Source organism: Falco naumanni, chromosome 8, assembly GCF_017639655.2.
Source record: "Falco naumanni isolate bFalNau1 chromosome 8, bFalNau1.pat, whole genome shotgun sequence".
Taxonomy (NCBI): domain Eukaryota; kingdom Metazoa; phylum Chordata; class Aves; order Falconiformes; family Falconidae; genus Falco; species Falco naumanni.
In genome coordinates, this window is record NC_054061.1 from 18,907,609 (window position 1) to 18,934,022 (window position 26,414).

At 42.8% G+C, this 26,414-nt stretch overlaps 1 long non-coding RNA gene across 1 annotated transcript in view; it reads right to left on the minus strand.

Annotated features, from left to right (window-relative positions):
* Positions 1–9,195, minus strand: part of LOC121092841 — a 105,374-nt gene extending 96,179 nt beyond the window's left edge. The window contains exon 1 of the long non-coding RNA XR_005829395.1: positions 9,127–9,195. This is a non-coding gene — a long non-coding RNA (uncharacterized LOC121092841). The remainder of the gene's footprint in view (positions 1–9,126) is intronic.
* Positions 9,196–26,414: the final 17,219 nt, after the last annotated feature.

Here is a 26,414-nt window from a genome sequence, read left to right on the forward strand (position 1 = left end):
CTCTGTGTGATCCTAAAGCTGTTAGTTCCCCGCAGACTTTTGAGAAAGAAAAAAAAAGTACTGAAAATGGGTATTAACTAAGAATTATATCCTTGGTTCTGAAAAACTTTATAGCCTTTATTTTTGAAGCTTTTCATGTGCAATGGACCAAAACCAAAATTAAGAAGGGAGTGCAGGTGGATTTTGACAAAAATGAATGGTCTGAAGGGTAAGCCTATCGGTGCAGCTACCAGATGTGTAGCAAAAGAAGAAATAGCACAGCTATAACATTCAAAAGAAATAGTGCGGCAAAGGTTGGGTGCTTCTCCAGGGCTGCAGGTCTGTGCGACAGCTGGCATTTTTTTAGGGTGTAATACTCTTGCTGTAGGTGAACACTCAGGGAAATCACACAGTTCCTGTGCGTCCCCTGGGAATTCTGCTATAGCTTGTAGAGGAGGGAAACCTGGTCAGCTCTTTGAGCTGCTTTGAGTCCTGGTCCTCTGCATCAGAGGGATGACCTAGTGCCCAAGCAGACGTGAAGCAATGCTCTGGCACATGGGATGAAGGTGAGCAGAGCAGAGCCCCTGCCCCAGCCACACAGCTTGTCCATCACCGAGACCGCCAGACTGGGTCAGAGCACTGGGCTCCCTCATTCAACGTTGCGTCTCGCAAAGTTGCCAGTACAAGTCTCAAAGGATATAAAAACTGTATGGTGTGTTTTGTTAGAATGATTGTTCTGTCATCGCCCAGACGTTGTTGTTATAGGTGCTACACGGGGTAATAAATAAAATGAAATTAGACAGTGTCATGCAATGAAATAGGCAATCCATGCTGGCAGCTCTCCCGGTCAGATTGTACCCAAGCTCACTAGATACAGTACATATTATTTCACTGGTGAAAATGCAACTCATTGCATATATACCTGTCTGCTGTCTTTACTTGGCGAGACCTAGACAGGGACCTGAGCCATCACCCGAGCTCCACACTTCTGACCCAAATCCAAGTGTTCTTTTCGGGTTTGATTCCCTCCTCACCTACATTAGAGCAAGTAAGGACAGTGCTAAAAGACCGAGACTGTTTCAAACTCCCTAGTTTGAGTTTAAGGACAAGAAGCATCAGTCCTTGAAATCAAGAGTGTCAGGGAACTGCCTTGGGAAAGATCACAAGAGGTACAGGAGCCATCCAGCCCTCTGCCTGTGGGACAGTGAAAGGGTGCCCATGCACAACATGAAATGTGGAAACTCGGGACACTTTTCTACCCTGCTCAGAGCAGGAACATTAAAAAATTCCAGTTTCTGTGCTCATAGTTTAGCTGCTTTGAGTCAGTTCTTGTTGGACAGAGGGCTGGGTCTGTCTCCCCCTCACAAGCAGTGGCTTTGCTCACTGGTCTGCAGCCACCCCTACTGCACGGCCGAGCACCACCCCAACAAATGGAGGAAACAAAGCCTGAGTACGATGGCTCCTCACCTGTGATGCGGGGGTCTGGCGTTAGTCCCTACCACTGCCCTAGCAAAACAGAGACACATACATACTGGTCAGCTTACCTTCTAGCTTTTTTCTTACATGAATTTTGGGGAGGTTTGCTTACCATTTTGGAGTTCAGGACCTTTCAGGTCAGTAATTTTTGTCACTACAAATATTTGAGTTGTGTTCACAGTGAAATAAGTCATTTTTAGATTTTGGAGTTTTTTTCCCAATGAAATAAGAAAACATACAATTAAAAATTACACTGAATCTGGAATATGTTTGGGTTTTTTTTAAATTATGTTTAAAACATGATGAATACTTTCCGATGAAACCTATTAATAACACTCCTTTTTAGGGTGCCCAAGCAATGCTCAACAGTCTCTCATCTACATATTCTCACAATATCTTGCATTTCCCCAGATGTGTAGCTATGGTGGCAGAGCCTGTCTAGCCACTTGTGAACATGAAAATTGTTTGCATCACTAAAATGGAGTCACAGGCCAGATTTTCAGCTAGCACTACCTCCCGAGTCAAGGAGACAAGCTGCAAGACACAGCCTGTTTGGGCAAACACCACTACAGCTACAGCCCTGCGTGCCATCAGGTGCACGAGAACGGCTGCCCTGATGCGCCAGGCTTAGCTCACTGCTGCTTAAACGTGCTTATTACTGCCCTCGTGCATAATTACAGGAAACCTAGAAACGTGATGGAAGTGACAGGTACAATCCTCTGTAAAATATGTCCCAGCTGAAGCATGACATCATGGCCATAGATCAGCCTGCGAACAACCTGCAGCCCTGATCTAGACTCTCATTAAGACTGACCAGTAAAAAGAAACAAGTTCTGCACCAAGCTCCCAAGGTATCTGCCAAGAATTTCTTCTTGTTCTGGGAGACTGTCAAGTCTCTCTAGAATTGTTCTATTAAAAAAAATAATAGAGTGATCTTTCTCCAAGGATCCTGAAATACTTTATGCCCATCAATCAGTATGCTAAATCTCAGCAGCAGTTCCTGAGACAGTAAATAGCTGCTCTACTTCTTTTACAGGTAAGCAAACTGAGACACAGAATGGCTGAATTGTGACTCTTGAAACTATTACCAACTTAGGCAATTGCCTTTATGTATACATATAATTTTTAAATAAATATGCTGGGTGGTGGGGTTTTCTTTTTCCATTTATCCAACGTATAAGCAGTATAAGCAACCAGATGAATAAACTCATATAATCAAGTATTAAGGGAAGCAAACACATAGGGGAAAGTAAATTATAAAAGCTTCTCTGCTACAGATCCAGAACAGAGAAAATGACATTTCACTCATTGCAGCTTGGAAGTTTTCAAATTCAGATGGTAAGCCATAAAGTAAATTAAATACACCAAAAAAAAGGTAGTGTTTAAAACCCGCAAATTTTAGACCACTTTAGACCACGGGTAGGGTTAGAAAATACTGTAATGTGTTTGGGAGTGATTTAGAAAAATACAGTCTCTTGTCAACATTTTGAAATCTTTTGATATGTAAGAATATTAAAAAGGAGGTCTAGAACTGCAGAACTTTTTGCCCACATCAGAATCACCCCTGCTGCACAGACAACCTCCAAGTTCTCATGCAGCTTCTCCTCTCTTTCTCTTTTGCACTTTCTCCTTGCAATTGCTCAGCCCCCAGGCAGGAGTTCGGTGTGCGCACACAAGGGCAGTTGTGCCTGCACGCAACGGGTAGATGCACAACCTCCTCACATCTGCACCAGGATGCATAAATCTGCATTTTGAGACACCCCATTACAGTTATTTTGGACGTGACAGAAAACAGCATTTGCTTTACAAACCTAAAGGTTGTAAAGATGTAAAGATGTGGGATCAGCTGCCAGACGCCAGGTACCCGCATCTATTGCAGAAATGCAAAATCCTTCTCCATTGCTTGGTTTCCAGCTCTGGGGCTTGCTCACCCACAACTCACTCCATTCATGCAGGGACTGAGTTTCTTGACTTTCCAGTAACACTAAAAAGTGAAATCCAGCTTTTTTGCAAGGTCCTCACCTCTGATCTACCTTAGTGGGACAGCAGTTTGAATGGGATTTAGAAGCAAGAGCTCAGGCTTTTCATTAAGCAAATTTGTTATTTAAGGTAAACCATTGCAGTATTTTGTAGAACACAAAGAAAAGGTTAGATGTGGTATGATAATTATAAAAAATAAAAAATTGAGATGTTGCAAGCCCAAATAGGAATGAACATTTCTATGTACGAAAGCTGGGGTGTACAAATCTGTCCCGACTCACAGGCAAAGTTAAAAGCCTTTTACAATTGTGTCCCCTCGCTGTAGCACACTTAGCCTCATGCTGCATTCCAGTCAATCAGCATAAAATCCCATACTCCCCTCCTAGATGTTATCCTTCACGTGCTGTATTAGTTACAAGCTCCTTGCACTCTAGCAGGCACTGACAGACGGCAGTAGATGATGTAGAGGTGCAATCATATCAGACTATTGAGAGTACAAATCTATACAGCATAATGAGTCTTCTATTGCATATATCAGAGCTTTGAAACATTTTCTATTTAAATATATAGTCTGAAAACTTTCAGCATATATCATATCATCGAAACAACAGACTTCCATTGTTCAAATGGCATAAATCTATCATAGTCTCATAACAGCATGTGATTTCCACTAGCTACAGGCTTATATATTGTCGCACTAGTAGCGAAGGTTTTGTACATGGAAATCGACTTACACTGTAAGAACAAATTTTGCATTGTTCTGTACCTTAAAATCACACATTTCCATGATGACCAATGAACTATTACACAGATTGCTGGTGGGGGTAAATCATGCTGAATAATCAACCGTGTTTTGCCTAGGGGGTCTGCTGAAGCGATCTGCAGCTCAGGGCTATTGTGGTAACAGAGCCCGAACAGAGCAGCCCCATCTGCTCCTTCGGCATGACCCAACAAGGGCGGCAGCGCACCACAACTGACCAAGCTCCCTGTGAACCGGGATGCTCTTAGGGATGCTCCTACCCCACAGCTGTCCCACTCCATGCTCCCTGGTATGTGAGACCCCCACTTGCCCCCACAGAGCCTGAAGCTCACCAACCCCAAAATGGACTCACTGGTGCTCTCTCCCAAGTCTGCCAGTGATAGCAGGACACTCTACTGAAGGAATCAAGGACCATTTACAACTCATGGTCCTATGTCAGATGAGCAGCAAACACAAGTAGGCATATAGCGGCTTGCTCCAGGCAGAAGATCACCAGCTCACCTGAAAAATGTCTAGTTTCACCCCTGCTAGCTGGAGCTCCACAGCTAGCTAGAGGACAGCTGGTGAACTGGGGCCCAGAAGAACTTGGTGTTAGGCCCTGCGAAGGAAGTGTCCTGCTGCTAGGCAGTGGTCCCAGCTAGGCAGCCTGCCACTCTACCTAGTGTGTGCTTTGACACCAAGGGTGCTCTCAGGGCTGAAGATCTCTGTGTTTTCCACTAGACGATGAGATGCACAACCCTAGTCTGCAAAAATGACATGCTTCCGCATTACAACAGGCTGTCTGGGTGCAGCTTCCTTGTCAATGCTACATAGAAGTGCTTCTATCCTACAAGACATGTTCCCCCTCAGCCTCCTTCCCCACCATACAGCTTTGTTTCCGTTCCCGTATCTATCCCTGGTCACTCTTCTCTGCAGCTGCCTTCTCACCATGATCTCATCACAACTATCCATACCTCCTCCAGATGAAGAAAGGTATAATTTCCTCAGAGCTCTTGTGGCAGCTCTCAAAAGCATGCAAGAGAGATATTGCAGCAGATGCTAAATCTGCTGGGAATAGTTTGAAAAGCCACCGCTTCGTGAGAGTGGGGCTGCAGAGGCACCCTCCCCGGCTCAGGTGCTGCGGGTTGGCCTCTTGGGCCAGGTAGCCATCTCCTTGCCTGGAGTGCCCCCAAGAGCAGGTCTGGCACATCACACGCAGAGGTATCCAGAGGTCACTTTAAGGGCAGGATGCTCTCATATTCCCCCTGAGGATGTAACAGATGGAGTGCTACGGAGATGCTCTCTAGGGCACTCCTGCAGCAGGACAGTGCAAACAATTGACAAATTTGGCCTCAAAGGCATGCCCACAGACGAGGTGAATGCAGCGATAAAGCCCGATTCATAAAAGGGAGATAAAATACATTGTCAAAATATTACCTTCCAAATCTACTCGGAGAGAGGATTAAAATCTTTCTGCACTTACTACTGAACTACGTCCTTATATCTTAGTGACCATATATAAGGAGTTGCCCATAATGCACAGAGTATAATTGTAAAGGACGGTAGGAAATGACTCACTTACTAGCTTGCTGTCGGAGGACTGCATCATAAAATATTGGCTGTGGTCTCACATCATACCACACAGGCAGGAGAATTCGTATCAGCACACAGAGGCTATAGAATTACATTTTCTCATCAAACCCCAGACATACACCATAGATTACAGGCACTCTACTGGCAGCACGCTTGGCTGAAACAGGCTTGCAACGAGAGACCAGGAGATTGGCTTGCAAGATACACGTCTTGTGTTTTGCTGTCACTTTGCTATACTTTATGAAATTTGAAAACAAGAGGTCATGAACTACAGCCGAAGCAGGAGCCAGAGTATAACCATCATCTCCCTGGCCCACAAGCAGTTTGGGATAAGGAGCAAACTGCAAATATATTCCACAACAGGAGGAGGACCGCATGTGCTGGGCCATCATCGGTAGGCAATACAGCAGCATTAAGTCAGTGGCTTTCACATCTTGTCATGCTTAGCACCAGCATTGCTGTCTGGGAGCTGAAACTCAATTAATGTGGACAAACTATGATTTAGATCCAGACAGTGTGTGTTACAGGTCTCACGCTGGCAATAGTCTGCTGAAGATCCAGTTTATAATGATACCAACTTGAAAATTTGGGCTTTTCCATGCAAGTCATTGCAGGACAATCTCTGAGCAGTCCAAGGTAGTAGGTGGTACATTAATTACAGCTGGTGGGTGGGTGGGTTTCTTTGTGGTTTTTTGTTTGTTTGTTTGGGGTTTTTTTCTATGAAATCCTAGAATGTTGAAACTAAAACTGGCCAGGGATAAAACCTTTTACCTTTATAAACCTCTGTAAGGTTAAATCACTTTGCCCTCTTTCAACCATTTCAAGCATAAAAACCTGTTAACATTATTTTTGCTTAATATTATCAGTAAATATGTTGCATGTGGTTATAATTGCCAATGAATTATTTTAACTCATCTGAACAGTGTTTGCTTGATGAACAACTTTCAAAGGATTTAGATTTCAGTGAATGTCCTTGCTGAAAAACCTGAAAATTTTAATGGGAAAGGAAACAAATTCCTTACCTAGCACAAACAGGAGAAGTTTCAACACAAGAGTCCTAAAGAAACATAAAAGAGAGAGCCACTGACCAAGACTTTTGGTCTACACGAACAAGGAAGAAAAAAAAAAAAAAAGGCAGAGGAAGAAGCACTCAAAATTGGAAGACAGAAGTAATCAAGAAATACAGTCTAGTTCATTCCCTGCATCAAAAGACCTCAAGCTTGGCACACTAAACCTGCGCTGCTACAGATTTTCCATTGTATTAGATTTTTTCACGTGACAGTTTACTGGTCCTGGCAGTGGTCACCACTGCTGCCATCTAAATCACCTTTAAAATTGCTAATCCACATCATTACCTGTGCTTCAGCAGGAATTCTGCACCACGCTAGAAAATTTTGCCACAGTGATATTAAAATCTGCATTTTGTAACATTCTTTGCAACAAATTTTGTGGGTTAGGGGAACACTACTTAATTTACGGTTCTTTGATGTTTGTAACAAGATTGTTAATACAATTTTAGCACACAAAAGGGCAGCTAGATTCAATTAACTGTATTTGAAAGTACATCAAGATCCTTTGGAGAATGTACTAGAGATAAGAGGGGCAAAACATTATTACCGAGCAACTGTCATATGATAAGGTCAAGGTATTGTTAGGTAATGAAATACAGACTTAATATATCTTCCGTTAGATATGGAACAGGCAGGACCACAGTGTACTTTATTAGAATAATTCTAATTTGAAAATCAAGATACAAGAGGTGATGGCCAGATAAAGCAATGTTTTTTAACTAACCAAAGAGGGATAATCTGTGCATTTAACGTCTCGGCTCCAGACACCAACACAACCGGTGCTGGGACACTTTTCATAGACTTAGTTACCCTGTCTGTAATTAGTAATAGCTAAAAACACATGCAAAGGTTTAATATAGTTAAGTATCTCATTATATTGATCATGCAATAGGCAACACAGTGCACAAATTTTCCACTGCCCGGGGTCCATGAAGCACTGATTAAACTATTCCTTCAGAGAGCACCCAGAAAGGACAGGAGAGGGCCTTTAACAGAGGGTTTGATTTGTTTCCAGAATAGACCCTAACTGATGCTGTATCCTCATTTGAATGAAAAAATGGAACTTTGCCAAAATTCAGATCTTTAATGCAAAAAGGAACTAATTCTCTCTTAGTCATGAGAAAAAAAAAAAAAAGTCTCATTTGGTGTGTTTAAGCTCTCATTTACTTTCTATCTTACTAATGGCTGTTTCTTACTGTTGTTTCCTACATATCTGCGTATCTGTTCTTCACACTCATACCTGGGCAGCTTAACATTACCCAGGAGTTTCCCACAAACACTGTCACTCATCATTCTCTTCTGCTATGGGTTAAATATCTCTTATGTACTCTCAGGCCATCCCTTTGATTTTGGGGTAGTTTCTAGGTATAATTGAGGGAAAGAAAAATTGCAAATACTTGAATATTTCTGTCTTCACATTTCTTTCTTCCTTCTCTTATATCTGTTTATGTCTTGTTCCTAATATCCCCCCACTTCCCTGCTTTCACTCTGTCCTGGGAACTACAGACATACATATTTTCCTTCATAATGTTGAAATCAAAGGTTCTTTTCCAGCATGTTTTCCCCCTGGACCAATGTGGATATCAAAGAGCAGAGTCTGTACGTACTCTACAAGCCAAACACAAAAGACCTTCAGCCTTTTTTTTGACACTAATGGATGATATTACTGACTGCAAAACTATCTGTTGTGTATGTACTTTACAGCACCTTGATTCCCAAAGAGTCTATGTCCCCTAAGAATAAAAGTCTCTCTTTTTTTCTCCACTGGTAACCGAGGGGGCTCACACAACACACAAGGTGAAACAGAGACCAAAGTAATTCACTGAGACAGAACAAATGCAGGCATATGTACCTGACCAACAATTCCATGTCTACAAAATATACACTGAATCAACTAATCCCTTACCTGGATTGACAGAGTCATTGTTTTTTAAAGAAGAGACGACATGCGGATTAGCTAACCTCTTCAACAACACAGGCTGACAGCAGCCTACCAAATCCTGCTCTAGCAAACCTAAAACATCTGTTTGAGCTAGTCTGTATGTTTAGCTGTGATTCAAAGAATTTAAGGGATGGAGCCCCTACTGTGAGAAAGGGGAAAATAACCCATTTAACCTGCCTAGATCCCTTGGTGAAGAGATCCCTCACAAGTTTCACACTGTCCACAAACCCTTCAGCTGGAAGCATACCTTCCAGACAGCAACACCCATCAGCATCATGGCACAAATCCACTGGAAAATGGGATCTCATTGCTCCAGCTCTACCACAGGCTGGAACCACATCACTCACCACCGCAGCCACTGCACAGGGTCCTCCACTGGTCCCTGGATGAGCCCCCGACCAGAATCCCCATCATCTGCAGAAAGAACACATGCAGAACTCCATCAGGGTAAGTAATGAGATGCAAATGTATTCCTTCAGAGGTTGATCCAAAGCCCAGTGAAGTCAATTATTATTAATGTAATTAGTACCATATAAGCAGTTCAAGACATAATTCAAGTCAGGTCTCCACCAAGCCAAGCTGCAGATATATGCAGAACAGAATTAAAGGGTTTACAATCTAAACGGGTGTGACAGACAAAAAGAAAGAGAGGAAGGAGATGTGAGGTGATATAAAAAGAGCAGATAAGCTGCCACAGAAACCAAATCTTAATCCTGTGCTTTGTCTGTCAAAGTGTGCAGATGTCAGCAGGAATTTTCAATAAATGTTAAATCAACAATGTGTTAATTAAACAGTATTTTGAGCCTTTACTTGTAAAGAATTTTCTCTCCTTACATTTTCATTAATTTTACCTTGCCTTTAGCAAACAGAAGCACACTTCTTATTTCTATAGCAGTAGCTATATATTCAGGGTCATTCAAGCCAAGTCAATGGAATGACCCTGCAGTTACAAGCATGAATGAAGAGCTGAACAAAACCCACCATGAGCTTTGCTTTATTCTGTATCAGTAATTAAAAATGCCTGAGTCACATTGTGCACTTCCCGCACTCCTACACACACAACCTCCTGCAAGGTAGACAGTTTGCTCGAGTGTCATGGCAGATGCCAACCCACGATACCATTGCTGCATGTTGGCACCAGGTCAAACCCTATTCTGCCCCCCAGCCCAGAAGGGAGCGTTTACATTTGCAGAGGGAGGGGTTGAGTTGAAAGCAGCGAGAAAGGGAAGGTGGCTCGGTGTGATGCAGAGGAGCTCCCGCTCCTCCTTCACCCTGCACAACACCCTCTCCCCAGGCTTGTGGCCACTGTGGCTGGTGCAGTGCGAGCACCCTCTGCTGCTCTCCTCCCTCCTGCCAACACGCCCTTGGCATCTTTCAGATCCCACCCAAACACATGCAAGGGATACTCCTGGTACCCCAGCACCCAGACTCTGCCAAGGCTCGCTTCCACCCTGTGCACCAGGCTCTGCAAGCATGTGGTCCAGTTTTACGGGTTGCAAGGGAGCACAGGACGAGAATCCCGTGCACCTCCATCACTACTGCTGCAAACCTGTCAGTTTCTAAGCCAAAGGATTAAAAAAAAAAAAAAAGGGGGGGGGGGGGGGGGGGGGGAGGGGGCAGGAAACTTTTCTTGTTCTGTAATTCTAGTGCCTGGGTGTAACTGAGGAGACCGGCTGCATCAAAGCCCTCGGCGACAGCATGGGCTTTATCTGGGAATTTTTGTAACTGCCATTGCTATTAGACCATATGAATGCAATTATAATATTCCAATAGAAATCAGTTGAGTATGTGGTAAACCAAGGGAACATACAAGGGAATGTGTGTAAGATAATCTCCCTATCGTGCACATACAAGGGCACCGGGATTTCTTCCAAAATCCAGCCGTTCCCCACACCTCCCTGGTGCTCCCAGAGGAAGGACAGCAAAGGCTGGCTGAAGCTCCACTTGTGGGGATGGAGGACTACCAGGTCACCCCTGAAATCGCAAGCCAGCCAGCCACACCGGGGAAGATGAGGAAAAGCAGTGGTGGGAAGATCTTTTGTAGCTGGAAAAGGCAAGTCAACATGTAAATCCTAGTTAAAATATCTTTATTAGCAGCATTTTAATCACTTGCAAAATCTGGACCAGGATCAAACCAAACATAAGGCAGCAGCTGCTGTAAACAGCCGTTGTTGAAATGGAAAAATGATTAGTGCTGAGGGAAGACGTCAGGCGTAATAAGCCTGACTTGAATGCTGTTGGAGCTGAGCACCGGGCATGGCTGGGTACCTCAGCATCACGTGGCCTGCCCTACAAACCTCTCCTAGGCACAGAAATCCCAAGACCTATAACCTCTCTGTTTATGCAGATAACGACCTCCTGGCCGTATTTACACCATTAACGTGCTTTTCAGCCTCTGCTTGGAGAAATGAAGAATTACACCAATGCTGGAGTGTCTCTCCTTCCATCACACGCTGTAACACTGAAAGTCATCTAAACTACTGCAGGATTAGAGAAGAGTAATTATCCATCAAAACTTGAACTGAATCCTAGATGTGCATTAGATGTATTTTGGCTCTAGCTGTATTATACTATCTTCCCCTCCTCCAAAATAAACCATATCTCAAAGCATTACCTGGCGCAACTGTAAAAGTCTGAGATTTTTTTGTGTGCTAGTGAGAATAAGATCTACAAAGTAAGTTTTACTTAAATTGGCCCAAACTAAACAAATATATTTTAAAATACCAGTAAACAAAACATAAAGAGCATATCACACTGACAACAAAAGTATTCTCAAACCTGGAAGACATTTTATACATGTATTTCAATTAACGCAGCTAAGTTAAATAAAAATGGGAAAACTGTGCTTCGAAACTGTGCAGGCAGAGTGCTCGGAATGTCAGAGCTTTTTCCATCTCTGCAGCACAGAAAACAGCTGGCAAATCTTAAGCAAGTTTATAAACGTTTTAGTGTCATAAAACCATTTAATTAAAAAAATAAATTGAAAATCAGATAGATTAGAAGTCACATACAAATGATTTGACCTTTTCCAGCTCTCTTCCCACCTTCAGCTACAGACATGGCAGCACTAAGGGCTTAGCTGGCCTTTTGCTGGACCTTCGGATAACCAGGTTAATACCAGAGTACACCAATCCACGCATCACCTCCAGGCAGCTAAGCCCAGCCCCTGCTATTGGCCTTCGTATTTCTGAAGTGATCAGAAGCGTATTTGCCTAATTTTAATGGTTCCTAGTCCAAGCCAAAAAGCTTTAAATGGGTGCAGGTGAGCACCACAGCCTGGCGCAGTTCTTGCTTCTGTGGCTGCTCAACAGGCTGAGCTTCAGCAGTAACTGGTAATGCAATTTTCACTCCCTCGTCCAAGGTATTTTCTGTGGTGTACACAAGTTAATTCCTTACCAAAGTGAAGATGTGTATACTGGGAATACTCCTTTTTTCCAGGAGGGACAACTCTGCAGTGGAAGACAGCACACTGGGATCAGACCTGATCAGAGAGCTAGTGTTTGTTATGCACAAACTCACGATGTCTATAAAGGAATGGCAAGCATGCATGTTGGTGAGTATTTTACGGTTGGCATTAATATCTCTTTTGATACTTGGCAAGTAAAAGAGAGCTCAGGCAATGGGTGAGAAAGCTATAACACAATGCACGTAGCCAGCACCAATGTGGGTTTTTCATTGTTTTAACAAAACCCGCTCAAATCTGCTTTTACTGCACATGCCACTGTAGACATAGGAAAGGTGAAAAATGAACTTTTAACCTGATTTTCAGGTTTAACTGTTCTTCATACTGTAGAACATATTCAGGTCACCCTGAAGAGAAGTTCAGTTTTAACTGCTGCTCTCAAATGTTGCAGTTTCAGCAATGTTCCTCCTATGCCAGCAGTGCTTAGCGCGATGTTCTTGATTTTCGTATTGTACTGATACACTTTACATACTCCCTCAAAAACAACTGGTCCATCTCTCCAGTCAGTCAAAATGACTGGGTATAGTTTGTGCCACTGCAGTGCATGCTGGCTGTCCGTCTGCAGCTGCCCCAGGCTACCACGATGAAACAACTTTTCTGTCCACTCCTCCAGTAGTTTCCCCCTTTCATTATCCTTAATACCAATAATACTATTTGATATTACTAATACTATATCTTTAATATATTTCAAATTAATTCAAGCCATCTCCCCGCTCCTACTAGATGCTTAGGTCCAGTGTCAAATCCTGTGAGTTGCTGAGTGTATTTGATTTTCACTGATGTTGGCCCGCTAAGATCAGTGAAAGTCCCGCTAAGTGGATCATTCAGGTATTACTTGAACAAACCCCATTTAAATAGCTTAACCCAGCTGAGAACCAGTTTTGCAAAAGCAAGAACATTTCTGTTCAGATTCCTGCACGAGAACAATTCACACTGCCATGAGGGCATCTCTCTGAAGCAGCAAACATTGGTGGGATGATACTGATTGCCATTAGCTCAGACTGTGGCTCTTCAACACCAGGAAAGGTCTGCAAATCACAAGAGCTGTCCCATCAAGTCAGTGCAAAGGTCTATACAGGCTACGGCTGGGATTCAGACATGCTAGTGGAGAATGCAAGAACAGGATGAGCACAGAGCCGTAACTGCTTTTGCACAGGTTTCATCGGGAACTGTTAAGCAGAGAAGTGGCCACATAACAACGCATGACCAACAGCACCTATGTAACATTTGAGCCTACAAGCAGCATCTCTCGTCCAAACAACTTGAAACTTCTTACTGTTATTAGCCATGGGTGAAATTACACCATCAGGATGCAACTCCAAATATACATCGTAGTGTGTCCTCAGAAACAGGTATAAAAACTATTCCAAAACTAAATTATTTATCTCCCATGACTAGAACTACAACTCCTACTGTGACGCCTTTGCTACCCAAAGAGTCTCCCTCCCCTTCCTCATTGCCACAATGCTGCGAGAAATTCCAACTTCGAAAGCAGCTCAAATAATTTCAAGTATAAACACATACACGTGCCTTCAGCATTCACGTGTGTCATGGGGAGCATAAGCGAATTCCTTAAATCCTCTGCATTTCAAACACTGAGTCTCAAAACACTATGTAGGCTCGAGAAGTTACTTCATCCTAATCAACTCTTAGTCCTGTCTGACTCAGGAGGGGGGAAAAAAAGCATTGTTTAGTATTTTTCATTTCCATAAGGGGGAGCTTTTGCACAGAGGATTACTGTTGGTGACTCTCCAGCCCCAGAGACTTCACACAATCACAGCTCATTGAGACCTATTTCTGCGTTAATTGCCCTGCCGGGGAAAGGCGGTGCAAGAGAGGTCCCACGGTTTGCACTCGCACCCAGCACCTGCCGAGCTGCGATCTTGTGAGGATGGAAAACGTTTTTGCATTAACCAGAAGTATTTGACCCGTGCTCAAGTGTGAGTTCTGTTTGTATAATTTTATTAGTGGAAGGTTAAAATTTTCATTTAGCTAATGCATAATTTATACCACCAACAATGCAAATTACTCTCTGCGGTTTGGAGATTGATTCTGCCTAGTAAATATTAAGATTTGTGGGATGAAAAATAATTGCGAGGGTTACGTGTCAAGATCTGCGTCAGGGTGATGTGGTAACAGGCTATTGACTGTTAATAGTTGGGCTTGAAATTAAAAATCTTGCTGTAATCATTCTTCAGGCAACACCACCCGTGTTTGAAGGGGAAGCAATTGTTTCTACCTGTTACGGTAGCAGTTGAGTAAATATATGGATGGTTAAAATTCAAACACTTCCCACTGGAGAGGTGGCAAAAATGTCACATGTGAATCATCAGGTGTTATTGATGAGTTTGCATATGCAAATCAGATAAGCTAGAAATATACTGATTTCCTACACAACATTTAAAAACTTTTGTTGAAAATAAGTTAGGAATGAAAACCTAACATCGTAAAAGACCTCTAAAGTGTAATTTTAGACCTCTACTGCAAATCCCCTTGGAAAAAGGTTGGTCTTCATGCTTAAACCTGTACTATTTTTGAGAAAAAATGAATGGCCACCGTTTAACACTGCATACAGCATCTGCTAAAGTTCTTTCAACCTTCACAATCTTTCAGGATTTCTGGGTTAAAACCAAACTCCCATACTCAGCTTAAGGCCTCTTATTTCAACAATTTGAGCCAGCTCTGTGATAGCCAGAAACTGTACTCTTCTCCAAAACTTTCACTTACAATTTTGTTTATTTTTCATTTTTGGTTTCTGTTCTGTCACAGCTACAAATGAGCTAGGTCATTCAGACAAAATCCCCCAGTTCCTGCCAGTGTACCTGTAATCCATAACGGTCACTTCTGAAAACACATGCTTTCACCCCTGCTATTACAGAAATGCCTGATTTGGAGAGATACCTCATGAGCATCACTTTGTCACAGGTACCCCTGCTCTGCAAAGGTGCATTCGAACACCGAGCAGGGAACAGAAAACACCGTCCCGACTTCAGCTTAATTTCTGGTCAAAAAGAGTTGCGAATTGCAGTTAGAAGAGGACACAGTAAACCACTGATGAGAAAGTGTGAACAGTTCATAACATTTGGAGGATCCAGCAAACTAGTATAACATGAAGGAGGATCCAGGGAACCAGAGCCCTGTCAGCCCGACCTCGGTGCCGGGAAGGTGATGGAGCAGATCATCCCCAGCACCATCACATGGCACGTGCAGGACACCCAGGGGATCAGGCCCTGCCTGACAGCCCCGATCTCCTGCTGCGAGCAGCTGCCCGGCCTGGTGGGCGAGGGAGAGGCTGTGGCTGGTGTGTCCTGGGCCTTAGTGAAGCCTCTGACACCGTCTCCCACAGCCTCTCCTGCAGCCACCGGCTGCTCATGGCTGCCCGGGGGGCTCTGCGCTGGGGTCAAAGCTGGCTGGGCGGCCGGGCCAGAGAGCGGTGGGGAATGGAGTCACATCCCGCTGGCCCCTCCAACCCTGGGTTCGGGTTTGGGCCCCTCACGGCCAGAGGGACATGGAGGGGCTGGAGCGTGTCCAGAGCCGGGCACGGGGCTGGGGAAGGGGCTGGGGCACAAGTGCTGGGAGGGGCGGCGGGGGGAACTGGGGGGGTTTAGTCTGGAGAAGGCTCCGGGGGGACCTTATCGCTCCCCACAGCTGCCTGACAGGGGCTGTAGGCAGGGGGGGTCAGTCTCTTGTCCAGGTAACAAGTGACAGGACAAGAGGAAACGGCCTCAAGTTGCACCAGGGGAGGTTTAGGTTGGCTATTAGGAAAAATTTCTTCACCAAAAGGGTGGTCAAGCCCTGGAACAGGCTGTCCAGGGTGGTGGTGGAATCACCATTCCTGGAGGTGTTTAAACAAACACACAGATGTGGTGCTTAGGGACATGGTTTAGTGGTGGACATGTTAGTCCTGGGTTAATGGTTGGGCTTGATGATCTTAAAGGTCATTTCCCACCTAAATGATTCTATGATTTTTTTCAAAGGAGTACTGGCTTTGAAGTTTGGTGCAGCCAGTGTAACATAAATGCATATTTTGATTTGGTCAATTACTGTATCTCATTTGCATAACAATTTCTCAGGTGCTAAATGCACACATATTCCATTTTTATTGGGGTAGATGTTAAAGAATTTGTTATCTGCATACAGTGGAAACTAGAACCCTCCTACATTAAAGTCTAGAGAAATTGACTCATGTCCACAAAGAATCCACACTACGTGCCCTGGGTTACACTACATATGAGCTGCCTTTGATAGTAAGGAAACATTACTGCATGTTTAGAGACACAAAACCTGTATCAATAATGAACACAGGCCCAAGGTGTCACCTCTAGTCATTCTGTACAGTAGGACAGAGCAGAGCTACCTTAGCTGCCTTGCTGCAGGTCAAAAACAAGTGTTCTGTTGGGTCTGCGATCTCTTACCCCTTATCTTATATCTTGCATGTAAGAAAATGGCTTACATCAGTTCATTCATGCTCCTCTGAGAAATTATTTGAGATTTTTAGTTTTGCTGTTCAGTTTTGAAAATTACTCAGCACAGATTAAGTGGTGTTACACACCTTTCTTCTCTAACCTGAAAATGCACTGTATGTTAAGCAAGCCTCCAGCAACTGTAAGGGAAGGAATTCCATGGGAACATGTGGCTGCCTGGGCTGAAAGCAGGTCAAGAAAACTGATCTCATCCTAATCCCATAAAAGGATAGCTTTCCAGAAATCCCAGGCAAAGAGCCTGTTTTAGAGAAGTTCAACATACCAGAAAATCAGGTCACTTACTTAGGTGCCTCCAAACCGATTCAGGTGTGTAATTTACCAGGTCAGACAAAGGCTTTTCCATGAGACCCAGAACAAATTAAGCAAATTTGGGTCTCACTTCCTCATACAGCAAACCGCAATAACACTGCTTGCTTCTTCCAGTGCTTTTTCTGCCTCTCATAAACCACCTGGGGCAGGAACAGTGTCTTGCTATTTGCAGTTCAGGACACAATTCAACAGGGGGCCAGTTGTAGGTGAGGCCATTATACAAATAATAATGCAGAAGTAAATAATGCATATAAAGTAAACTAGTGACATAAGTGTAGACATGAGGTGGTAGGAGTCAAAGAACGGGTTATATTAGTTATTAAAATAACTATGGAAAAGGGTGACATTCATCTCCTGAAATCTTTTGGTTGAGTCTTGCTAAAGTATATGCTCTATTCCTGCAAGATTTATAGGCTTAATACGGGAATCAAAGAGAATCAGTAAAGTACCTCTTGGCTTCAAACATCTCTGGATCTTGAGTGAGTAAATGAGTTGCCATGAAATAAAGTCCCTTTTTAAATTCAAAGTAAAACATACCTGCATTTACAATCTGAGGAGACAGATACTGAGGAGATACAGTATCAGATCACAGGCATGTTTCCTCTGGTACAAGGCTAGGGGAGATCAGTCCAAAGAAAACTACTTAGCAGATTGAAGCAGTTGAAAAAAAAGTACATTTACTCGTTAACGTCTAATAGTCTCAGATGTCTATGGTACAAAGGAAAGTATTTGAACAGCTTAAAAGTTTTATGGTTAGAATAACATTCAATAAAAAATACATTTTTGCAGGACTGGTTAAGAAACCGCAGGCAGGCGGGAATTCCGGGAAAGCCCCCATTCCTCTGGGGAGGAGGCGGTGGGGAGTAGGGAGAGGGCTCCCTGTGCTGCACTAGAGAAATAGGGAAGGGATGTTTGGGTTTTTTTCCCTAAAACAGCGTCTTTCTTTGATCGGGCAGGTGGGCTCAGTCTCAGAGACGTAGCTTTCTGCTAGGAAAATCCTAACTCCAAAAGCTGGGTGCTATCTTTACAATCTCCTCAGAAATCTGACATGTTCTGTGTGTCACTGAAACCCCACATATCCGTAAGCTTATTTAGAAAAAAAGTCATGAACTTTTGGAGCAATGCTGACTCTGGACAGAGAAGTTCTGGGCCAAGCTTCAAATACAAATCTATAAATCATGGGGTGGGTGTATCAACACCAGAGCAGGAGATTTACTGTTTCTCATGATTTGGGGAGCTGAAACCGGGTGAGATTCCGTGTTTTTTAATGAGTTTGACCTAGAATTTTAAAATGTCTTTGATTCCCAAATTCGAAATGGAAGTCAGAGAAATAACCCTACATGAACCAGACCCAAGAATGTATCGCCGCTAAGTTCTGTGAAGTGAAAGCGCAGCTTTGCAACAGCTTTTGTTGACACCTTTGTTCCAGCAGGTTTCTAAAACAGTAACTTCTGACTGCCCAAATGCAAAATGTCCTCACTGCAGTATTCTCAAATAGGTCTTAAAAAAAAAATAAAATCTGATTATAGATTACACATGCATTAAGAAAACGCATCATGTGACCCAAGCATCTTATGGTGTTTCCAGGAGTTACCTTCTCCCTCTGTTGGCATCAACTGATGCCAGTGTGAACTAAAGGACATTAAGACCAAGAGGGAAACAGAAAAAAACTAATGGAACGAGGACACCTGTATATTTACTACTGTTTCCTTGACAGGTATCTTCCCACGCTTGAGGTGTGCTACATAAGTACATCAGTGGCTGCATCCACCTGCATTTTGTAGAAACACTCATGTTTGTGCTCAGGTCTGAGGAGGCAGGTGGATTACAGCAACACAGACAACTGCCCTCAACAGATTTGCACAGAATAAGAGGACAAATCAGTGTCCTCAAACTTGCAAGTGAAAATATCCCAGTGAAATTGTTAAAGAGCCAGGCAACTACACAGTCGCAACAATTTCTAAACTGCTGTGTACTGACACATTTCCCTGATCCTCCAGCCCAAGTAACGGATGAGCCAGTTTTATAATACCGCCTTTTCAAGTCTTGGTTTAAATACATATATACCTATTTTTTTCTCTCACCATGTTGATGTGAAGGACTGCTGGTTAACAAGTATGTAGCAGACAATCCTGAGAATGTATTCTTCAGGTCTTTCTATATGAGAACTGGACCAGAATTACAGGTATCTATATGTATTTTTAACCTGACAGTCCACAATCTTAATAGGCACAAGCACATTTTGTGCACACAGTCCTCACAAACAGATCCTTCAGCTTCCCGTCCCAGAGCAGCCTGCAGTGCTAAAGTACCAATACTTCATCTCCACAACAGATGCCAGTAGACAGATTTTCTTTGATGTGTGAGAAAATGTGCTATGTCTTTGTTCTATAAGTAAAATCATGTACCACTTCCCATACATGGAGTAGTTTGCTGCCTGCGCAGAAGGTTATCGTGATCTTTAACCCTGCAGGGGAGACCACGCTGCATGTAATACTGGGGATAAATAACAGAGGAACAGGTAAACATACCAGGAATGATAGTTTTGTTACTCTCATTGTTCCAGATGTGCCCCTTCTAATGTGCTCAGCACATAGCCTGTTTTACTATCCGTAATCCCACTGTACTCTCTTGCCTTTAATTCCATTTTATCCTCTTGCACCTCCCACTATGTTCTCTTTCATAGTTTTAAAGTGTCCTGATTAGCAGGCACTACAACAGGCAAAGAAGAAGGAAAAAAAAAAAAAGAAAAAAAAAACCAAACTTGTGGTGTAGGAAGATACCCTCTCCCTCTGAAAGAGATTCAATTAATTCTCTCATTCAATAAAATGTGATTACATTCCCTACTCCCTTTTACTGCCTTTGAGCCAGCTAGAGAGATGTTCCACCAGAAGGTACAGTCCAACTTATTGGGAGGGAATAAAACATCAGTTCTAAATGAGAGTTATCAAAAAACAGGTCCAACTGATTGAATAGGTTCACCTAATTACTTGAAGAATCACTTCTCCACGCTTTTTTTTAGCCACAAATAGCAGAAGAGCAGCTGCCAGCAGTGCTCACTTTGGAGGGCTGCTCAGCAGTGTGTGTGATAGCAACCAGGTTTAGACTGCTCATGGTTGGCTGGTGACAACACAAGTCCAATTACATCAATAGATGACATTAAGTGGAGGTACTAGAGAAAGCAAAAGGCCATTGCTGAGCCACTGTTGCACCTTCTAAGCCATCAATACTGATGAATACACCACCTTCATCGTTTGGGCTTTCAAAAAATTCATACTTTCACAGCCTACATACACAAGCAATGCTGCAGATCCTGTGAGCTGCTGTACTGTTTGGCTGCTGGTACCGAGTTGTCTACTGTCTAAAACTGCCTGCAAACAGGCAAAAACCTTCTTGTGGTTGTGATCTACATCAATAAATTGGAAGGATTCACTATCAGTGAAAAGACAAAAAACGCAAGGAAAAGATATGGACATAAATCCTGAAATAAAGGTGACTGACTTGAGCATTATTTGGTGATATTGAGCTGAGCTCTCCATAACTGAAGTTTATGGCCATCATTTTAGAAAATGTGTATGGCATGAAGGTGAGAAGTCCACACTGCAAGTTACCCAGAAGCTGCTTCTAGGGAAGGGACACAGCAGTGTGAAACCTTCCCCCCAGCCCAGCCCCCAGCCCTGCTCCTCAGCACTCACACAGCTCTGCGCTCCCTGTTCTACAAGAAAATAACACCCACAACTGTAAGTTCTAACATTCCTACAGCTGTGGGACTGGCCGTGCCTCTGTCCTACCTGGTCTCAAGAGAAAGCAGTCACCATCCTTCTCTGTCAAACCTGGCTGAACCTTGGCCATAAGCTTTAGAAGTTGCCTGAGAGGATCCCCCTCCACCCAGACACATGACAGCATAACCCTTGCTGCCACTAGAAAAAAACTAAACCGTATTATTTGTGTTAAGATGCTACCTAAGAAGGCACAAAGGAGAAGTCAGGGCTCCTTGTGCCAGGTGTCATATAGGCACAACTATAGAGTAGAAAAGAGTCTGCAAGCCCGCAGGCTTGCACCTGAGCTGACAAGACAGGTGAAGGACAAGACAAGAACCCAAAGCATGAAAAAAATGGAAGTCTACAAGTCACGCTCTGGCTGAGAGAACCTGGCTCTATAGCCCTGTCCAAGAGATGGTACAGCAAGGCTTCTTGGAAGTTTTCTGAGAAACTCCTCTGTTGTGTGGCAGCGCCAGCTTACTCCAATGGAAAGCATATGCAGGACGTTTCCAGAAATCACTTTACTCAAAAAAAAAAAGTTTGTTTCTGAGAACTAATTTTCCAAATAGAAGCTTCATTTTCTTACTCAGAAAAATTCCCCACTTCAGCTGTAAATGCTAAAATTTACATTTTAAAGAGTCTTAAAATTTTACTAAGTCAAAATCAAGACAAGCATTCCGAGATGATCATTCTTTCTGAGACCTTTTTTCTTTGGAAAGTGAGACACAACAGAAATGAGACACTTTTATCACAAGTGACAACATCAGGCTTAAAGAAGGAAGCCTCGTCTCCAGTATTAAAGAATATAAAACTACTGAGGCAAATTAAGTTTTGTGTCATTTATACGGGCATAGAATCCGGTCTCTTGAAAGAAAAATCAATGAGCTTCAGGCAGCAGTCATGACAGGGAGACACTACATGAAAATTGCTTTTATTCATGCTCCCAAGTCATCTACCCTAAACAAAAGGCCATAGGTGCTGACAAGCTTCAGCTCTGCAGATTAAACCAAGACAGGAAAAGTAATTAAGGGCAAAAAATAAACAAAGGAATATTTTAGTTATCTTGGGGATGAAAGGTTCTTTTGACGGGTGTTATTAGTCTTCTAACACAAACCTTTAGGTTTGCTTGGAAGAATACTAGATTCTCTATGGGATGTCAAGTCATGAATCCATCAGAAAAAATCTATTTTTGAAATCTTTCTATCATGCTACTAAAGGAAAAAGTTGTGTTGACAAAAGTGCCCATTGCGTCCGACATAGCCTTTCCTTGTTCGTTGTTTTAAGAAACATGAAGGAATTTGGGACTAAGGGATTTATAAACGTTGAGCAAACCCCGTCCCTTTAATCTGAAATCTGTCTTGCTTTGCCCTTAGGTTGACATTTATTGTTTAAAAACCTTGAGAAAATGTACTGAGGAATTGCCCATTCCCATCAGTTTAAGTATGAAATGTTTAAAGTGCACATATTTCATCTAGTGCCAGGTCCAGGATCGCAGCCAGGTCTTGTTTGACAACCAGATGACTAACACAAAGGGGTTCCCCTTATGAAAACGTTTAGATATGTGAGTTGGCACAGGCCAGCAGATCACAACATACCCTGCCAGGAGCCAGAGCGCAGGCATGTGCGGGGCATATGGGCAGCCACATTAAAAGCGCATTGCCATGCCGAGCTGAGCGATTGGAGTGAATAATCAGGGAGGCCAATTTGAGGGTCATTTTCTACTGCACTGTAATTCATAGAGCTGCTTAAGGGCGTTAAATGGAAACAATTTTAAGAGCGAAAATGAAAACTGACCGCACATTGCCTGGAGGTTAAGTAATGCTGATGTGCAAGTTTGTGATTACCCAATACGTACACACTGCCCGTGCTTTCAGCATGGGAGCAAGTTTTCCCCATAAATCTCTGGACTCAAAGCATTAAAGGAAGAGGAGATGAGTGGTATTTTTCCAGGGTCTTCTCTTTTCTGGTATTTCTTCTAATCCTAAATTTCATCCTCAACATTAAAATAATTTGTTCCAATTAACTTTAATCAGAAGCATTTTTGCACTGTCAGGGACTGTTAGATCCCTGACCCAGGGATCCAGCTACCACCCTTAAGGTTACTATCAAGGAGAACCTGAACTGTCTCTAGACTACACCTCACGAGGGTAGCCCTCCTCCCAGCTGGGTGTCTCTACCACCAGCCCTATGGGTGACCACCATGCTCCATGGATGGCCCCTGTGCACCCGTCTCAGGTTTTGGTATTTCTTGGGCTTCAACCACATAGTGGCTGTCGTATCCTGGAAAAGACATCAACTTTACAAATGATGTAGTTAAGGTTTTTTGTGTTTATGGAGGAATCTTCTGGGTTTTTTTCTGAAGGTGCTTAATAATGGCGGATATTTTCCTAGATGCACCAAATATCTCAAATTTAAAACTTCTAGTGACTATGATGTGCATCTGTTTAACAATTTTTATTATCATGATGCTCATATTTTAAATTCTGAAGTTTAAAAAGGACTAGAAAATCAGAACACTTGTTAAAAATGCTGATGCTGGCCAATATCAGAGACCACATGAGCAACAGATGATGTCAAATGTGTTTCAGTCACATGGGCTCAGCAGATTTTCAAATACTGTTGTTTTCAACTGAAATCAGAATTTTAACATTTGAAAACTAAAGATAGGGACATTTTCAACAGGGAAGTTTTTAAATTTCAAAATCCAAGTACATTGGGGAATGAAAGGTAGAAATCTGAATTAAAGTAGTTCCGCAGCTGAAGGTGACATGTGTTGACCACCTCGCTGTCACTGAGGTAACACAACACAACAGCACGCCCAAGGGCTGCCAGGCAGCTATGGCTTCTCTTGAAGTCATTGTATAATGACCACATAGTTACGGTAAATTAAACTGCGGTATTTTGCTCTAACTCAGTAACTATTTTGCATGAAGAGAAGGTAACATGATCACAAGGAATTTTTTGGCATGGGCCACTCTCCCAATTAATATTTACCAGTCATCTCCCTGTCATTGCACCACATCATTTCCAAAATCCTCACAGCTATGCACATATGGCTCTCCAAGGATATATATTTGAGTTAAGAGGAATCTTCTTTTTCAGATCTTATGAGGTCCAGCTGTTCCTACAGCACTAATTGTAGCTTTGATTCACTCCTTTCACCACCACCTGCAGATAACGTGGTGCACTCATATGCAGTGATGTGTGCAATTCGGTGCCTCAGAACACAAAACATCCTTAACAAAACCAAGCATCAATTTTCCTTTTGACTTTCTTGCGGTAAGGTATTACTAAGACATTGTTTAAAGTCTGACAGAAGAAACAATACAAAATTTTAGGAGAACAAACTGATTTTAAGCCTACCAGAAGTTCTCCATCAAAGCAATCCAGACATTAGATCAAAGGGTGTGTCACCAGTTTGGCTACAGCATGACCCATCGAAATTAAATTTAGAATTTCTCAAGGAGAATCCCTGGCCATTACACACCAGTCTCAACACAACCAGACAAGCAGTGTAAGACTATGCTTAAGGAATAGTTAATTTCCTGAATATGGTAATTAAATGCAATTAGGAACTGACCTGAAATCCTCCGAGTACTGTCCAGCATACAACTGGAAACCAGAAACATGTTTCCTAGTAAGTGACTTCAAAACAAGTTTTGAACAAGCTGGAAACATTCATTCACACAGAAACTGTCCTAAGTTGCATTTGTAGCTTATCCTCCATATTCCAAGTAACAAAATACAATTAAATGACAAAAATAATTGCAACTATTAAGGATTACTTAGCAGTGCCCTACAGATACAAGTGTATTGGTACCTGCTCTCTGCTCTTCCACTGTCTCCTGCCAATACACACTAAGTTCAAAGAGTTTGTGATGGAAAAGAGCAACAATTAAACATTTTTGTCTCTCACTGGAGAACTTGTGAAGGGTGGGTGCATATTGCTGAGCACAGCTTGCCAAGCAGAGTGGCTGGAGGCAAGCAGACCTGAGCTATCCCCTCTGCTACCGGCTCAACAATTCAAAAGACACAGTAACACGCTGCCCCTACAACAGCTGAGACACCCAAGCTGGGACTTCAGTAGTTCAAATGGAAGGTAGGTTAGGATTTATTGTGGTGTAACTATAAAATGCCTGTGACATGGATGCATACCCAGGATGAACTCCTCTGATGTCAGTACAAGTAACTTCGTGTGGATCCAAAGGTCAGAGGGGGCTTCCAACAGTCTCCTCTTCCACCCAATCCCTCCATTTGAAAGCAGAGCCTACACAGGAGATCATCACAGGACAATACACGTTGAAAGGGACCTCAGGAGGTCCTCTACTCCAACCTCCTGACCAAAACAGGTCAGCTATGAGATCAGACCAGGTTGTTCGGGGCTTTAACCAGTCTGGTCTTGAAAATCTCCCAAGGTTGAACAGCCTCTCTGGTGAATCTTACTCCACTGCCACGCACTGAATTGGCATAAACCCAAGGCTATCTCAATGTGCCTATTCTGCGGCCCTAGCAGAACACCTCTGGACATCTGCCAGTTGCCTATGAAATCCTTGGTGAAGACAAATGCCCAAGTGCCTGTCTTACTGTCAGCAGCCTCCATCATTAAGGAGTCATTGCGTCTCATCGTAATAGAGGGATCGTGTTCAGAGCTGACAGTGAAATGTCTTTCTGCCTGTGCATGAAAACCACACTTTCTGCTTCTGTTTCAAAATACCTCCAATACATCTCCCATTTCACTGCAGAACTATTACGATGCATATCAACACTATTATAATAGCTGACAGCAGCTAGTAATTTCTGGAGCTAAGATTGCAAATGACCTTCAGATAGTTTTGCATTCCTACAACTTTCCAAAGTACCATGGGGACTGAAGTATGATAAAACTGCTTCCAATGATAACAGCAAACACAGAGAACACATAACCAAGATTTAAGCAATTTATGTACTTAGTTGAGGAAACTGGCAGGCTATTCCATATGCTTACAAATCAAACAAGCAAACTCAGTGTTCAATACACTTACACCATCCCTCCTTTTATTTAGTGTGGTGTAACACATTTCTTCTTTTTTCATCATCATTCAGAACATGATCCTAAACTGAATGTAACTGGGGCTGCTACATTTGCTTCAATGACTTCAGTACTGAATCAAATTAACATGCAAAAATAAAATAAACTTGGTTTTATTAGCCAAAATGCTGCGAATTATGTAATCTCCACTAACAAGAGCAGGGTACTTACTTTCCCTCCTGAACATAAAAGTGCAAAAAATACATAAATGCATGTTGATTTCTTGGATAGAGAACAGGAAATAATTTAATTTCAGAGATGTATTAGAAACACTGTAAATTAAATGCATAGTGCTCCTACCTGGGACTATACTTATTGCCATGCTTATTTGGTTTGCAGGATTTACTATTACTAATCATTGCTGATTGCCGGGTCAGAGCTGTACAGATATTCTCACCTCAAGTCCCCCTCTAATCAGAGGCCACCCACAAATGGTGAGGTCTGCTTCTGGTTTATAGCATTTTGGGATACAAATGAGTTGTTACCACCTTATCTTCCTGTTAACGCTGCAGAGCCAGGAGTTACATCTGCATGATTTAGGTCCTCACAG